Here is a 16,921-nt window from a genome sequence, read left to right as displayed (position 1 = left end):
ACATTCGAGTACATGGCTGAAGCATCGCATTTCAGTTTAGCCCACCATAGACACACACACAGTTTTGGCCCCAGCCAGAGGGCTCTATTCGGACCTCCATCGCGACCAAAACTACTCTTTTCCCATAGGCTTCTACAATCTTTAGTATGACAACACAAGCAGTTAGCTACCAACAGCAGGCAGACATGTTCATTTGTTTACTTTGGTATGGATCAGTGTTTAGAAGGAAGACATAAACTAAATAACCTACGGTTAGGTAACACCATATTGCCCTCAAAGGACCCTGGGACTAAACACCTCCCTCTGCAACTGGATCCTGGTCTTCCTAATGGGCCACCCCCAGCTGTTAAGGGTAGGTAACAACGCATCTGCCAAGCTGATCCTCAACACGGATGCCCCTCAAGGGTGGGTCCTCAGTCCCCTCCTGTACTCCCTGTCCCAAGAAGGCCAAGATGACACAGTCTGCAATCAAACAGAAGAAAAAGAAGCAGCAGGGAGGCAGAGAATAAAGTATACTATCTAGACTGTATATGTGTGTACGGGGCCTCACTCTGGTTTTGTAACTTTTCTGTTTATATTTTTCGTGACTGCGTGGCCAAACATGACTCCAACACCATCATTAAGTTTGCTGACGACACAACAATGGTAGGCCTGATCACCGACAATGATGAGACAGCCTATAGGGAGGAGGTCAGAGACCTGGCAGTGTGGTGCCACGATAACAGCTTCTTCCTCAATGTGAATAAGACAAAGGAGATGATCGTGGACTACAGGAAAAGGAGGGCCGAGCACACCCCATTCTCATCAACTGGGCTGTAGTGGAGCAGGTTGAGAGCTTCAAGTTCCTTGGTGTCCGCATCATCAACTAACTATCATGGTCCAAACACACCAAGACGGTCATGAAGAGGGCACGACAACGCCTATTCCCCCTGAAGAAACTGAAAAGATTTGGAATGGGTCTTCAGATCCTCAAAAAGTTATACAGCTGCACCATCGAGAGCATGGTTGCATCACTGCCTGGTATGGCAACTGCTTGGTCTCCAACCGCCAGGCACAACAGGAGGAAGTGCATATGACCCAGTACATCACTGGGGCCAAGCTTCCTGCCATCCAGGACCTCTATACCAGGTGGTGTCAGAGGACTGCCCTAAAAATTGCCAAAGACTCCAGCCACCCTATTCATAGACGGTTCTCTCTTCTACCGCACGGCAAGTGGTACCGGAGCTGCAATTCTATGTCCAAAATGCTTCTTAAAACCTCTCTAGGGTATGTGGGATGCTAGCGTCCCACCTGGCCAACATCCAGTGAGATTGCAGAGCGCCAAATTCAAATACAGAAATACTCATTATAAACATTCAGAAAAGATACAACTATTTTACATAGGTTTAGAGATTAACTTCTTGTGAATACAACCACCATGTCGGAATTAAAAAATGCTTTATGGTGAAAGCATACCTTACAATTATTTGAGAACATAGCCCAGCAGACAAATCATTACAAACAGTAACCAGCCAAGTAGAAGAGTTACACAAGTCAGTAATAGAGAAATGTAATCACTTACCTTTGATGGTCATCATATGGTTGCACTTAGAAGCCATTAATTTATTCAATAAATGTTCCTTTTGTTTTGGGTATGTTTCTCTTTATATCCAAAATCCTCCATTTTGTTCACGCTTTTTTTCAGTCATCCACAGGCTCAAACACAGTCACAACAGGCAGACAGAAAAATCCAAATTGTATCCGTAAAGTTCATAGAAACATGTCAAACGATGTTTATATTCAATCCTCAGGTTGTTTTTAGCCGAAATAATCGATAATATTTCAACAATAACGTCGTCAATATGAAAGGTAAACAAGAAAGGCTCTCGGTCGCGCGCATGACAAAGCTCTGTGACACGGCAGGGTCCACTCATTCAGACTGCGCTTACTCCCTCATTTTTCAGAATACAAGCCTGAAACAATTTCTAAATACTGTTGACATCTAGTGGAAGGCATAGGAACTGCAATTTGAGTCCTAAGTCAATGGATACTGTAATGGCATTGAATAGAAAACTACACAAATTTACACTATTACAAAATTCCTGAATGGATTTTTCTCAGGTTTTGCCTGCCAAATCAGTTCTGTTATACTCACAGACATTATTTTAACAGTTTTGGAAACTTTAGAGTGTTTTCTATCAAAATCTACTAATTATATGCTATCTATATATGATATCCTATCTTCTGGGCCTGAGTAGAATGCAGTTTAATTTGAGCATGCTTTTCATCCAAAATTCCAAATGCTGCCCCCTACCCTAAAGAAGTTAACTTCTACCCCCAAGCCATAAGACTCCTGAACAGCTAATCAAATGGCTACCCAGACTATTTGCATTGCCTCAATTACCTCCACTAACCTGTGCCCCCACACATTGTCTCTATACCAGTACCCCCTGTATATAAACTCGTTACTGTTATTTTGTTGTTGCTCTTCAATTATTTGTTATTTTTCTATTTTCTGCTATTTAAAACAAACACTTATTCTGTTTTATATAGTAAATACTTTTAATCTTGGCCATCCTAGAAAAAACTGGCTTGCATAAGTATTCAACCCCCTTGTAATTTTTCCTATTTTGTTGCCTTACAACCTGGAATTAAAATAGATTTTGGGGGATTTCTATCATTTGATTTACACAACATGCCTACCACTTTGAAGATGCAAAATATTTTTATTGTGAAACAAACAATATTTAAGACAAAAAAAAACGTAATTTGAGCGTGCGTAACTATTCACCCTCCCAAAGTCAATACTTTGTAGAGCCATCTTTTGCAGCAATTACAGCTGCAAGTCTCTTGCGGTATGTCTCTAAAAGCTTGGCACATCTAGCCACTGGGATTTTTGCCCATTCTTCAAAGCAAAACTGCTCCAGCTCCTTCAAGTTGGATGGGTTCCACTGGCGTACAGCAATCTTTAAGTCATACCACAGATTCTCAATTGGATTGAATCTGGGCTTTGACTTGACCATTCCAAGACATGGAAATGTTTCCCTTAAACCACTTGAGTGTTGCTTTAGCAGTATGCTTAGGGTCGTTGTCCTGCTGGAAGTTGAACCTCCATCCCAGTCTCAAGTCTCTGGAAGACTGAAACAGGTTTCCCTCAAGAATTTCCCTGTATTTAGCACAATCCATCATTCCTTCAATTCTGATCAGTTTCCCAGTTCCTGCCGATGAAAACCATCCCCACAGCATGATGCTGCCACCACCATGCTTCACTGTGGGGATAGGGTTCTCGGGGCGAGAGGTGTTGGGTTTGCACCAGACATAGCTTTTTCCTTGATGGCCAAAAGGCATCTGACCAGAGTACTTTCTTCCATATGTTTGGGGAGTCTCCCACATGACCAGAGTACCTTCTTCCATATATTTGGGGAGTCTCCCACATGACCAGAGTACCTTCTTCCATATGTTTGGGGAGTCTCCCACATGACCAGAGTACTTTCTTCCATATGTTTGGGGAGTCTCCCACATGACCAGAGTACCTTCTTCCATATATTTGGGGAGTCTCCCACATGACCAGAGTACCTTCTTCCATATGTTTGGGGAGTCTCCCACATGACCAGAGTACTTTCTTCCATATATTTGGGGAGTCTCCCACATGACCAGAGTACCTTCTTCCATATGTTTGGGGAGTCTCCCACATGACCAGAGTACCTTCTTCCATATATTTGGGGAGTCTCCCACATGACCAGTGTACTTTCTTCCATATATTTGGGGAGTCTCCCACATGACCAGAGTACCTTCTTCCATATATTTGGGGAGTCTCCCACATGACCAGAGTACCTTCTTCCATATATTTGGGGAGTCTCCCACATGACCAGAGTACCTTCTTCCATATGTTTGGGGAGTCTCCCACATGACCAGTGTACTTTCTTCCATATATTTGGGGAGTCTCCCACATGCCTTTTGACGAACACCAAATGTGTTTGCTTATTTTTTCTTTAATTTAAGCAATGGCTTTTTTTCTGTCCACTTCTGTAAAGCCCAGCTTTGTGGAGTGTACGGCTTAAAGTGGTCCAATGGACAGATACTCCAATCTCCGCTGTGGAGCTTTGCAGCTCCTTCAGGGTTATCTTTGGTCTCTTTGTTGCCTCTCTGATTAATTCCCTCCTTGCCTGGTCTGTGAGTTTTGGGGGCGGCCCTTTCTTGGCAGGTTTGTTGTGGTGCCATATTCTTTCCATTTTTTAATAATGGATTTAATGGTGCTCCGTTCAAAGATTCTGATGGTTTTTTATAACCCAACCCTGATCTGTACTTCTCCACATCTTTGTCCCTGACCTGTTTGGAGAGCTCCTTGGTCTTCATGGTGCCGCTTGCATGGTGATGCCCATTGCTTTGTGGTGTTGCAGACTGGGGCCTTTCAGACAGGTGTATATATATACTGAGATCAGGTGACAGATCATGTGACACTTAGATTGCACACAGGTGGACTTTATTTAACTAATTATGTGACTTGTGAAGGTAATTGGTTGCACCAGAACTTATTTAGGGGCTTCATAGCAAAGGGGGTGAATACATATGCATGAACACCTTTTCCGGTTATTAAAATGTTATTTCACATCACCAATTTGGACTATTCTGTGTATGTCCATTGCATTAAATCCAAATAAAAAATCCATTTAAATTTCCGGTTGTAAAGCAACAAAATAGGAAAAAACGCCAAGGGGGATGAACACTTTTGCAAGGCACTGTAGAGTCTTAAAAGAGTATCTACACACTTAACATATTATTTTTAAATTATGGATCAAGCTATCATACAGTGCCTTCTGAAACTCCTTTACACTGTACAGTGTTGTGCTTCTAATATATCACTTATCACTCTTTCAATCTTTCTGTACACAATCTATATTTAAAGATTATGTTCCATGTTGCTAAATGGGATGTCCATACCAGTATATTTGGTAAATCTATGCACATATACAATGCATGTCTCTGTGAAGACTGGGGTGTAAAATATAAACCCGTATAAAACAGTGTGTGTGTGAAAGAGACTGGGAGATCTCACTGGGGGACGCTTCCAGGAGACAGCCGCGTGTCTGTATGCTCCTGACTAAATAAGGGAATTGGAACGAGCGAACAGGCAGCTCTCCGCCCACGGAGCTCTATGGATCCCCCTCTCCATTTTCACATTTACAGCTTTCAAAATAAAATACAGTAAATAATCAGGATAACAGTTTTATTGTGTGTGTATTGTATTTTAATGAAGATGATATTGTATACCGGTAGGGAGAGTTAAGCATCATGCTGTAAAATAACATCAAAGTGAACCAGACAGTGCCAACAACATGCGTACTTGCACGCGGAGCGCGCTCTTTGTCTATCGCACAGTGAAAATAGGGGAACCCCCTCCAGTGCTCGTGCAGGCAGTGACGTGTGTACTAGTCTGAAGCCCCCTCATACATGAGACAACTGAGGATGAAGCCAAGTCCTTCCGTGAAATAAACAAAGCGCATCGGAAGTCCCCAAAAAGCGCATAATTGACCAAGCGGTGAGTCAACGCCTCGTGCACTTCACACGCAAACTGAAACCGACCACAACCAGCCCTTGTTTTCGATTGGTATTTTGAATTCGCCTCATTGCATATAGGCTTACAGACTGTTGTGTGTGCCAGTCTGGTTGAATTGTGACTGTGATGTCATGTGGATGTGGCTTAGCTTACACACCTGAATGTAAATGTAGCGACACTTGTGTGGATACCAAACCGTTTGGCCACAGAGGCTCATGTTTGGTTTATTTCAAATCTGATGCTGCTGTCCTTCTTTAGTTACAACGCTTTAGAATAGTCGCATCTCTTTCTCTTTGTTAATTAGCCATTCTCGGTGTATTGGATAGATGGACTATTCAATAAATGTAATCGAATATTTATATTACTAAGCATCAAATTATACAAATGATGATGATATTTTATGGCTGACGTTGTGCTTTATACACGTTCATTGTCATCCAATGTTTCAACAGTTCTGTTTGCCGATGAGGAAAGTGTGAAAGAGGCGCAGTCGCCACCACCGGTGAGCGCACAGAGTACTGACCACACGCGGGACACTTCTACTCCAGAGCGACTACGTGCCAACGACCTAGGACGGACTTTATCCAACGATTTATTCAACTATTTACTTGGCTGCTGATTCCTCTCTGTTTCGTCCATCGGGCGTACGGAAACAGGGAAGAATAGGTGGGCCAGGAGAAAAGGAAAAAAAGACGCAACTATGGCAAAAGCAAGGCTGACTGACTCCCCCGGAGTGTGTAATGAGAAATTACAAGAAGTAGACTCTCGTCTTGCCATTCACCAGAGAGGACATCATATTTGACAGCTCAAGGGACGTAAACAAAACATGCGCTCCTTTTAGTGGAAACTAGAAACTGTTTCCGGATTAAGTGGTGGCACATTTTCAATAACGCTCCTTTCTCTGAGAGGACTGACCACTTGGTCCGTCTCATGAAGTCATGCTCATGCTTCGGTCGAGGAGTACAGTATTTATTATTCTATGACGTAGGGCACAGTGATTGTCGTCCGTTTTGTCGGGACTCGTAGACTTAGAGGTCCGCATTGGCGACAGAAAGTCCAAAAACTTCAGGGGGATAGAGCAAAGATGCCGGTTCGACGGGGTCACGTGGCACCACAGAATACTTTCCTCGATACTATCATTAGGAAATTTGATAGTCAATGTAAGTTGTTTGATTATTGCATGATGATTTATTATTGCGTCCAATAATCATGTTCATCATGTGTCTAATATTGTGTCCAATGCATAAACCAATTGGATGATAACTTCATTACCATATCACATAATTTTTTCCTGTATAATTTCCGGTTTATTTTTCTTTGCATGGTAAGTCAAATGTGGCATGCTCTTTTTTCAAATATTCTACAAGTATACTGCAAACAATATTTAATAATTAATTATCTTGAGAATAGAGATAGTAGGCCTACACTCAGGGGTGTCATGAACCCCTTGTTTAAGAGGGGGCAAGACGTGATTATGGAGGGGGTGGGGGTTGGATGTTGGAAGAATTTAGACATTTTTAAACACGTGAAACTGATTTTTTTCCTGCAATCTAAAGTCATATTAATTACGCATAATTCGACGTAAAAAAAAATATATGTCAGTTTTCCTGCATAAGCCATTTTAGTTAATGATGCACATTGATTCGTTAATTCTTTAAAAACGTGGATACCTTACCAGTTTAGTAAAACTACCACACTGGCATATAGTATCATAACCCAATAATTAATCTATGTATTATCATTTTGGGTTTAGAAAAGAACAATGCATGGCTCTGTCCTTTTTACAGTGAAATAATGTCTATGAATTCATAGACAGTGAATTTGCTTCCTAACCATAATGTTTTGTAAACATCTTGGAACCATCTGACAGATCATTTTCTCCAGGTGAAATTGGATTGCATTCGAGCCAAGTACGATCTCAACATAAACCCATGGACAGTGAATATTTTTCAATTTAAAAAAAATCTAATTAAACTGAAAAAAATCAACCCTTTTTAAAAAAACACTATATCTCTAAATAGGATCAGGTCAGAATAATGATATCGTAAATCTTCAACATTCCCCTAACACACCAAGCTTTCGCAAGTTCTAAAATTCACAGACATTGCCCAAATGTTATTATAAGATTAGCCTTCCATCTCCGTCCATATGATCGGTTAGTGACTCTGCCACGTAAAAAGGTAAACAAACAAACAGGCATCTTTTGTTGTTTTGGCTCAGCGCTCCAGAACTTTCGATTTGAAATGATATAATGACTATGAGGTTAAAAAGCAGACTGTCAAGCTTTCATTTCAGGGTATTTTCATCCATATCGGGTGAAGTGTTTAGAAATTACAGCACTTTATGTACATAGTCCTCCCCATTTTAGAGGAAGAAAAGTATTGAGACAAATTAACTTATATGTGTATTAAAGTAGTTAAAATTGTATTATGTGGTCTCATATTCCTATATCAAGCAATGATTCCAACAAGCTTGTGACTACAAACTGGTTGGATGCATTTGCTGTTTGTTTTGGTTGTGTTTCAGTTATATTGTGTCATTTTGGATGAACTTTTATTGTAAATAAGAAAATAATGTTTCTAAATACTTCTAAATTGATGTGGATGCTACCATGATTACGGATACTCCTGAATAATGGTGAGTAAGAAAGTTACAGACGCACAAATATCATTTATCCGCCCCGAAAACTGCGAACCTGCTCTCTGCTGGGGAGTATTTTTCTCCGCTCATACAGGAGTGATAAAAGGTGAAAACAATTTTCTATGTGAATAATTTTTTATTGTGATTTATCCGTGAGTCATATACTAAACATTTGACTACTCTATTAGACATATAAGTGAATTTGTCCCAATACTTTTTGGTCCCTTGAAATGGAGAGACTATGTACAAAAAGTGCTGTAATTTCTAAACGGTTCACCCAATACAGATGAAAATACCCTCAAATTATAATTTGAAATCCAAAGTGCTGCAGTACAGAGCCAAAACAACAACAACAACAAAAAGTCACTGTCCCAATACTTTTGTAGCTCGCTGTAGCCTACATGACTATAATACCAATGCACTCTCAAATGCTGCTGAGATTATACAAGTACTTGGTCTCAGGCTTTATATGTAAATGTATTCTGTCCAATGATCTGCTCTAATTGTGCTTACGAAGTAAAACCCAGACTTATTGTTTTCCTACTTTCAAACTGAAAGTTAAGTCAACATGTCACATGAATGGAGCCATGAGCTTTCTGCCACTTGCTGTCTGTATGTCAGTGTTGACAAGCTTCACTCAACCTCAGTGGTCTGCGCAACTATATTTGATGCGAATCGGGCTACATTTTGTCAAGAGATGTGACAAGCACGGCTGATGGAGATGTGGTCAACATTGGTGTCTCGAACAGTCATTACAGCACTGCCCTAGGTCGGCAGGTAACCTAGTGGTCAGAGCGTTGGGCCAGTGACCGAAAAGTTGTAATTCTGCTCCTGAAAAAAGGTTAACCCACTGTTCCTAGGCTGTCATTATAAATAAGAATTTGTTCTTTAACTGACTTGCCTAGTTAAATAAATCAAAACATTTTTGGGCTGAGAGAGAGAAAGAGAGAGCGATCTGAATACGTGAATATGTGCATTTAAGCACCTCTGGCCTCAGCGAGAGAAACCTAATGGAGGTGTCCACTCACGTACCACCTAGTTAGCATTATGCCACGTACCACCTAGCTAGCATTATGCTACGTACCACCTAGCTAATCTTATGCCACGTACCACCTAGCTAGCCTTATGCCATGTACCACCTAGCTAGCATTATGCCACGTACCACCTAGCTAGCATTATGCCACGTACCACCTAGCTAGCCTTATGACACGTACCACCTAGCTAGCCTTATGCCACGTACCACCTAGCTAGTATTATGCTACGTACCACCTAGCTAGCCTTATGCCACGTACCACCTAGCTAGCCTTATGCCACGTACCACCTAGCTAGCCTTATGCCACGTACCACCTAGCTAGCCTTATGCCACGTACCACCTAGCTAGCCTTATGCCACGCACCACCTAGCTAGCCTTATGCCACGTACCACCTAGCTAGCATTATGCCACGTACCACCTAGCTAGCATTATGCCACGTACCACCTAGCTAGCATTATGCCACGTATCACCTAGCTAGCCTTATGCCACGTACCACCTAGTTAACCTTATGCCACGTACCACCTAGCTAACCTTATGCTACGTACCACCTAGCTAACCTTATACCATGTACCACCTAGCTAACCTTATGCTACGTACCACCTAGCTAGCCTTATGCCACGTACCACCTAGCTAACCTTATGCTACGTACCACCTAGCTAACCTTATGCTATGTACCACCTAGCTAACCTTATGCCACGTACCACCTAGCTAACCTTATGCCATGTACCACCTAGCTAACCTTATGCCACGTACCACCTAGCTAACCTTATGCCACGTACCACCTAGCTAACCTTATGCCATGTACCACCTAGCTAACCTTATGCCACGTACGACCTAGCTAACCTTATGCCACGTACCACCTAGCTAGCCTTATGACTGTTTTCTTGGTGCTTCTTTATAGTGTCCTCCGCCTACACTGCACTGTGAAGGAGGCAATGAAGACTTTTCCAAGCTGAAAATTATAAAATTATATCGGGTGCAGAGAATCGACCCATCGGCAGGAATTTATCACAGGACACACTATACAGTAGATACAGTATGTGTTTTGTTCTACAGGATCTTATGTCTAATCACAGTTAAGAATATAATAATATTATCAGACTGCATGCACTCAGAGCCCAGTTTGCACACCCGTCTGCTGTCTGCTAAAGGGGAATAATTGACATTTTCTCCCCAGTGATAAGTGTTCAATGCCAATAGTTGCTAGGCACGGATAACTCCCTAGATTCAAATAAATAAATAATGAGTTTTTGGCATCCCAGGGAGCTGCAACATGTTTGTAAATCTGACCATTATCTTGGTCAATGTGGACTATTGGTATTGGTCCTACCATATTGGCCAATGGTAGTACTCCTCTCCCGTGTATCTCAGAGCTCAGCTGATAGACCATGGCGCCAGGGTTGTGGGTTCAATTCCCATGGGGGACCAGTGCTGAAAAAGAAGTATTAAAATGTATTTTTATGCACAATTATGAATTGGTACGTTCAGTCACGTGGTGAAGCAGGAGGCTTTCATTTCATTCTGTTTAATAATGGATTTACAGTTTTATTGGTGTCCTTTTTTCGCTTGTATTCTTGTAAAATGATATTGTTTAACCTGAGGGATAAACATTGAGCCAGGTGGAATTGAAAATGATAAAATGGAGAGGGTGGATCAAGTACTCCTAGCTATTACATTGCTGTTTAATCATTTGCGGATGGATGCTTGGCTTTTCTCTCTGCCTCTCTGTGGGTAGCCTGGCTGTCACCAATACTAAAGGCACAGCACTCAGAGTACAGTGCCAAGGCTTTGATGAACTGTACTGTATTCTTAAAGGGATAGTTCACGCCGGAATTAAAGTTTGTCAGATGTTTACAGACCTTAAAAGTGGTTTCATTTCAAGATGAGTTCATATCCCTGCCATCGATTTGTGTACTTTTTCCTTTTTTGTGACTTCCTTTTTTCCAATTCTTAGAGGTTTGAGGCATATGTCTGCATCTACACAATCAGTGACATAGGGTGTGGAGTCATCTCGACGTCGGACCAGTTTTCATGTATGAAAACATCGGACAAACTTGGATAAATACACGATTTAACATAAGAGAATATTGATGTGTTTAGTGGAGAAAATGTATCAAAAAACAAAATCTTCTTTTGATTAACAATTTACATTACTTTACTCAATGAGGCATCCTGAGACTTCCAACAAAATATTTAAATCTATTATGTTCTTTGGCTATACAGTCATGATCAAAACAATACATACTAACCATCTATAACCAAATGCTGTCGTTGTTCAGTTTGGCCCCCAGCTGAACATAGCCATGAGTAATATAGACACCGAAACCACAAATATTCCTATCCTATCCATTGCTACTCAAGCTGACTGACCTCACTGGGGCGGCAGGGTAGCCTAGTGGTTAGAGTGTTAGAGTGTTGGACTAGTAACTGGAAGGTTGCAAGTTCAAATCCCCGAGCTGACAAGGTATAAATCTGTCGTTCTGCCCCTGAACCCACTGTTCCTAGACCGTCATTGAAAATAAGAATTTGTTCTTAACTGACTTGCCTAGTTAAATAAAGGTAAAATAAATAAAATTAAGACACCGGGACCCTTTAACCGCCTGTCTTTGTAGTCGTTGCCTCCCCGTCCCCAGCAGAAACATTCCTCCAATTAGTCTTATATGAGGTGGGACCTGGGGAGGACATTAACCTCTACAGCTCAGGCACAAACACAACGTCACCAGGACGACGTGCCACCAGTCTTCCAAGGAATCTGACTCAATCAGGGCTCTTTCTGTAGACAGACAACCAGGACAGTATGATGTTTTATTAGTCGTATGTACAGGATACACATGGTATACACTGCAGGTTGCCTTCTGGACAATGCAACAACAATAAGAAATAATACAAGCTAACACAATGAACATAAAGTAAATGGCTCAGTAGAATATAATAAACATTTAGTATCAGTATAATACAGGAAGGCACATTTTATATTTACCGCTGTATATCAGGGAAGGGGTGATTGCGGGGACAAGTGTTTAAATTGAGCATTATTAGCACTAGTAAATAATAGTCTGGTAGCAGCTGTTGAGGTGTGTGTGTGTGTGTGTGTGTGTGTGTGTGTGTGTGTGTGTGTGTGTGTGTGTGTGTGTGTGTGTGTGTGTGTGTGTGTGTGTGTGTGTGTGTGTGTGTGTGTGTGTGTGTGTGTGTGTGTGTGTGTGTGTGTGTGTGTGTGTGTGTGTGTGTGTGTGTGTGTGTGTGTGTGATAAAGGGAGAGAGAATCAGAGCAGGTGGTCATTCCAGTTCAAGTGTTCAGCAGTCTGATGGCTTGTAGATAGAAACTGTCTCTGAACCTGTTGGTATCAGACCTCATGCTCTGATACAGTCTGATGGCTTGTAGATAGTAACTGTCTCTGAACCTGTTGGTATCAGACCTCATGCTCTGATACAGTCTGATGGCTTGTAGATAGTAACTGTCTCTGAACCTGTTGGTATCAGACCTCATGCTCTGATACAGTCTGATGGCTTGTAGATAGAAACTGTCTCTGAGCCTGTTGGTATCAGACCTCATGCTCTGATACAGTCTGATGGCTTGTAGATATAAACTGTCTCTGAACCTGTTGGTATCAGACCTCGTGCTCTGATACAGTCTGATGGCTTGTAGATAGAAACTGTCTCTGAGCCTGTTGGTGTCAGACCTTACTTACTTGCTATATTGTATTTACTTTGCCATCATGGCCTTTTTTGCCTTTACCTCCCTTCTCACCTCATTTGCTCACATTGTATATAGACTTGTTTATACTGCATTATTGACTGTATGTTTGTTTTTACTCCATGTGTAACTCTGTGTCGTTTTATCTGTCGAACTGCTTTGCTTTATCTTGGCCAGGTCGCAATTGTAAATGAGAACTTGTTCTCAACTTGCCGACCTGGTTAAATAAAGGTGAAATAAATAAAAAATAAATAAATACAGTCTGATGGCTTGTAGATAGAAACTGTCTCTGAACCTGTTGGTATCCGACCTCATGCTCTGATACAGTCTGATGGCTTGTAGATAGAAACTGTCTCTGAACCTGTTGGTATCCGACCTCATGCTCTGATACAGTCTGATGGCTTGTAGATAGAAACTTTCTCTGAACCTGTTGGTATCAGACCTCATGCTCTGATATCGTCTGCCCAGCGGTAAGGGAGTGAACAGCTCGTGGCTGGGGTGTGTTGGGTCCTTGATGATGCTACAGGACTTCCTCATAAACTGTTTCAAGTAGATATCCTGGATGGGATCACATTCCCAGTGATGTACTGGGCCTTCTTCACCACCCACTGGAGGGCTTTGCGGTGGTGGACAGAACAATTCCCCTACCAGGCGGTGAGGCAACCGGTCAGGACTCTCTCGATGGTGCAGTGGTAGTATTTGGAGAGGACCCGGCGTGCCATGCATTAATTTCTTCAGCCGTCTTAGGAAGTGGAGATGCTTTTGACAAGAGAGGTGGTGTTGTTGGTCCATGTCAAGTCCTCGGAGATGTGGACGCCGATGAACTTAAAACTGCGGACTCTCTCTACTGCAGTCCTGTTGAGGGTCAACAATCAACTCCTTTGTTTTGCTTTGTTTTGCTGACGTAGTTCACTTACCTCCTCCCTATAGGCTCACTCAATGTTGCTGGTTATCAGGCCTACAACAGTGGTATCATCACTGAACCTCTCTTCACCCTCTCACTCTTACTATCTCATAGAGAGACAACACAGAGAGACACGCTCTCTGTCTCTCTACCTCTCTCTCCCCCTCTCTCCCCTCCCTCTCTCTCCCCCTTCGCTCTTTCAATCCCCCCCTCTCACTCTGACTGTCTCATAGAGAGACAACACAGAGAGACACACTCTCTGCCTCTCTACCTCTCTCTCCACCCTCTCTCTCTGTCTCTCTCCCCCTTCGCTCTTTCAATCCCCCCCTCTCACTCTGACTGTCTCATAGAGAGACAACACAGAGACGCTCTCTGTCTCTCTACCTCTCTCTCCACCCTCTCTCTCTGTCTCTCTCCCTCTTTGCTCTTTCAATCCCCCCCTCTCACTCTGACTGTCTTATAGAGACAACACAGAGAGACACGCTCTCTCTCTCTACCTCTCCCCCCCTCTCTCTCTCTCCCCCTTCGCACTTTCAATCCCCCCCCTCTCTCTCTCCCTCCTCTCTTTCAATCCCCCCCTCCGTCTCTCTATCACTCTCTCTCCCCCTCGCTCTCTCAATCCACCCTCTCTCTCTCCCCCGTCTGTCTCTCTTTCCCTGTCTCTGTCTCTCTCTCTCTCTCTTTGCTCTGCTTTGTGTCTGTCTGTCTGTCTGTCTGTGTGTGTGTGTGTGTGTGTGTGTGTGTGCCTGGCAGCCTGTTGTCTCTGCTGCTAGCTGCCATCCCCAGTCTCTCTGAGTGACCCGCTGGGTTGCCATGTTGGCAGAGTGTCGTCCTTTCCCCCCCCCCCTCCGCTGCCGCTGGGCGCCCGTCCAACTGGGCAACATGGCGCCTGCTGGGGAGATGAGCGCCATCCTTCCACTTCCAAGTGGGCTGCTCCTTTCAAAGCCTTCTGCTTCCTATCCATCACCTAGCGTCCCTGCTTTAAACAGCACCATGCTAGCTTGTGTAGCTAGGCTAGTGTGTCAGTTTGATTTTATTTGACAATTTAAAATAAACCAAATTGTTGGCCACACCAGGCAACAGATACAAAACTGCGACGATCCCAAAAAGTCAAGAGACTGGAGTCGGCCCCTCTGTAACAGGAAGTATCTCCTTGTAATTAAATTGAACAACTGCAAATTAGAATTTCATTTTTTTGCGTTGAATTTAAGGAGTAGTGTATGCATATCTAATTACAAAGAGAAGCAACCAAATCAACAATATTTATTGGAATTTAGTTTTGAGTTTCTAATAAACTATTTGAAAAGTCTCCTCATCCTCCTCTCTCTCCTCCTCTCTCTCTCCTCCTCCTCCTCTCTCTCCTCCTCCTCCTCTCTCTCCTCATCCTCTCTCTCCTCATCCCCTCTGTCTCCTCATCCTGTCTCTCTCTCCTCATCCTGTCTCTCTCTCCTCATCCTCCTCTCTCTCCTCCTCCTCTCTCTCCTCATCCTCCTCTCTCTCCTCATCCTGTCTCTCTCCTCATCCTGTCTCTCTCTCCTCATCCTCCTCTCTCTCCTCCTCTCTCTCTCTCTCCTCCTCCTCTCTCTCCTCATCCTCTCTCTCTCCTCATCCCCTCTCTCTCCTCATCCTGTCTCTCTCCTCATCCCCTCTCTCTCCTCATCCTCCTCTCTCTCCTCCTCCTCTAATCTCATCCTCTCTCTCCTCATCCTGTCTCTCTCCTCATCCTCCTTTCTCTCCTCATCCTGTCTCTCTCCTCATCCTGTCTCTCTCTCCTCATCCTCCTCTCTCTCCTCATCCTGTCTCTCTCCTCATCCCCTCTCTCTCCTCATCCTCTCTCTCCTCCTCCTCTAATCTCATCCTCTCTCTCCTCATCCTCCTCTCTCTCCTCATCCTGTCTCTCTCTCCTCATCCTGTCTCTCTCTCCTCATCTTCCTCTCTCTCCTCCTCCTCCTCTAATCTCATCCTCTCTCTCCTCATCCTGTCTCTCTCTCCTCTTCCTCCTCTCTCTACTCCTCCTCCTCTAATCTCATCCTCTCTCTCCTCATCCTCCTCTCTCTCCTCATCCTGTCTCTCTCCTCATCCTGTCTCTCTCTCCTCATCCTCCTCTCTCTCCTCATCCTGTCTCTCTCCTCATCCCCTCTCTCTCCTCATCCTCCTCTCTCTCCTCCTCCTCCTCTAATCTCATCCTCTCTCTCCTCATCCTCCTCTCTCTCCTCATCCTCCTGTCTCTCCTCATCCTGTCTCTCTCCTCATCCTCCTCTCTCTCCTCATCCTGTCTCTCTCCTCATCCCCTCTCTCCTCATCCTCCTCTCTCTCCTCCTCCTCCTCTAATCTCATCCTCTCTCTCCTCATCCTCCTCTCTCTCCTCATCCTGTCTCTCTCTCCTCATCCTCCTCTCTCTCCTCATCCAGTCTCTCTCCTCATCCCCTCTCTCTCCTCATCCTCCTCTCTCTCCTCATCCTCCTCTAATCTCCTACTCTCTCTCCTCTAATCTCCTCCTCCTCCTCCTCCTCTCTCTCCTCCTCCTCCTCTCTCTCCTCATCCTCTGAGCTTTCCTCTAATCTCCTCCTCCTCCTACCTCCTCCTCAAATCTCCTCCTCTCCCTCCTCATCCTCCTCAAATCTCCTCTCTGTCCTCCTCTCTCCTCCTCCTCCTCCTCTCTCTCCTCTCTCTCCTCATCCTCCTCCTCTCTCTCCTCATCCTCCTCCTCTCTCTCCTCCTCCCCCACTCTCACTTCTGTGACCACTCTATCATTCTACCACTCCACTGACTGTCACACCTCTCTCTCTCTCGCTCTTTCAATTTAAGGGGCTTTACTGACATGGGAAACATATGTTAACATTGCCAAAGCAAGCAAAATAGATAATAAACAAAAGTTAAATAAACTATAAAAATTAACAGTAAACATTACTCAAAAGTTTTAAAAAATAAAGACATTTAAATGGCATGTTATGTCTATATACAGTGTAATGATGTGCAAATAGTTAAAGTACAAAAGGGGAAAAAATAAACATAAATATAGTTTGTACAATGTTGTTACAATGTTGTTTGTTCTTCACCTCTCTCCTTCTCCCTCTCCCCCTCTCTCCCTTTCTCTGCCACTTTGCATATATC

The 16,921-nt window shown here is 43.3% G+C and overlaps 1 long non-coding RNA gene across 1 annotated transcript in view; it reads left to right on the top strand.

Moving 5' to 3' along the window:
* Nucleotides 1-5,338: 5,338 nt before the first annotated feature.
* The window catches only part of LOC109909614 (uncharacterized), a 34,022-nt gene continuing 22,439 nt past the window's right edge, over nt 5,339-16,921 (top strand). The window contains exons 1-2 of the long non-coding RNA XR_004204063.1: nt 5,339-5,518; nt 5,989-6,696. This is a non-coding gene — a long non-coding RNA (uncharacterized LOC109909614). The remainder of the gene's footprint in view (nt 5,519-5,988; nt 6,697-16,921) is intronic.

This window comes from Oncorhynchus kisutch, linkage group LG18 (genome assembly GCF_002021735.2).
Source record: "Oncorhynchus kisutch isolate 150728-3 linkage group LG18, Okis_V2, whole genome shotgun sequence".
Lineage (NCBI taxonomy): Eukaryota > Metazoa > Chordata > Actinopteri > Salmoniformes > Salmonidae > Oncorhynchus > Oncorhynchus kisutch.
The sequence above is the reverse complement of the archived record's forward strand: the minus strand, read 5'-3'. Positions and strand labels throughout refer to the sequence as shown.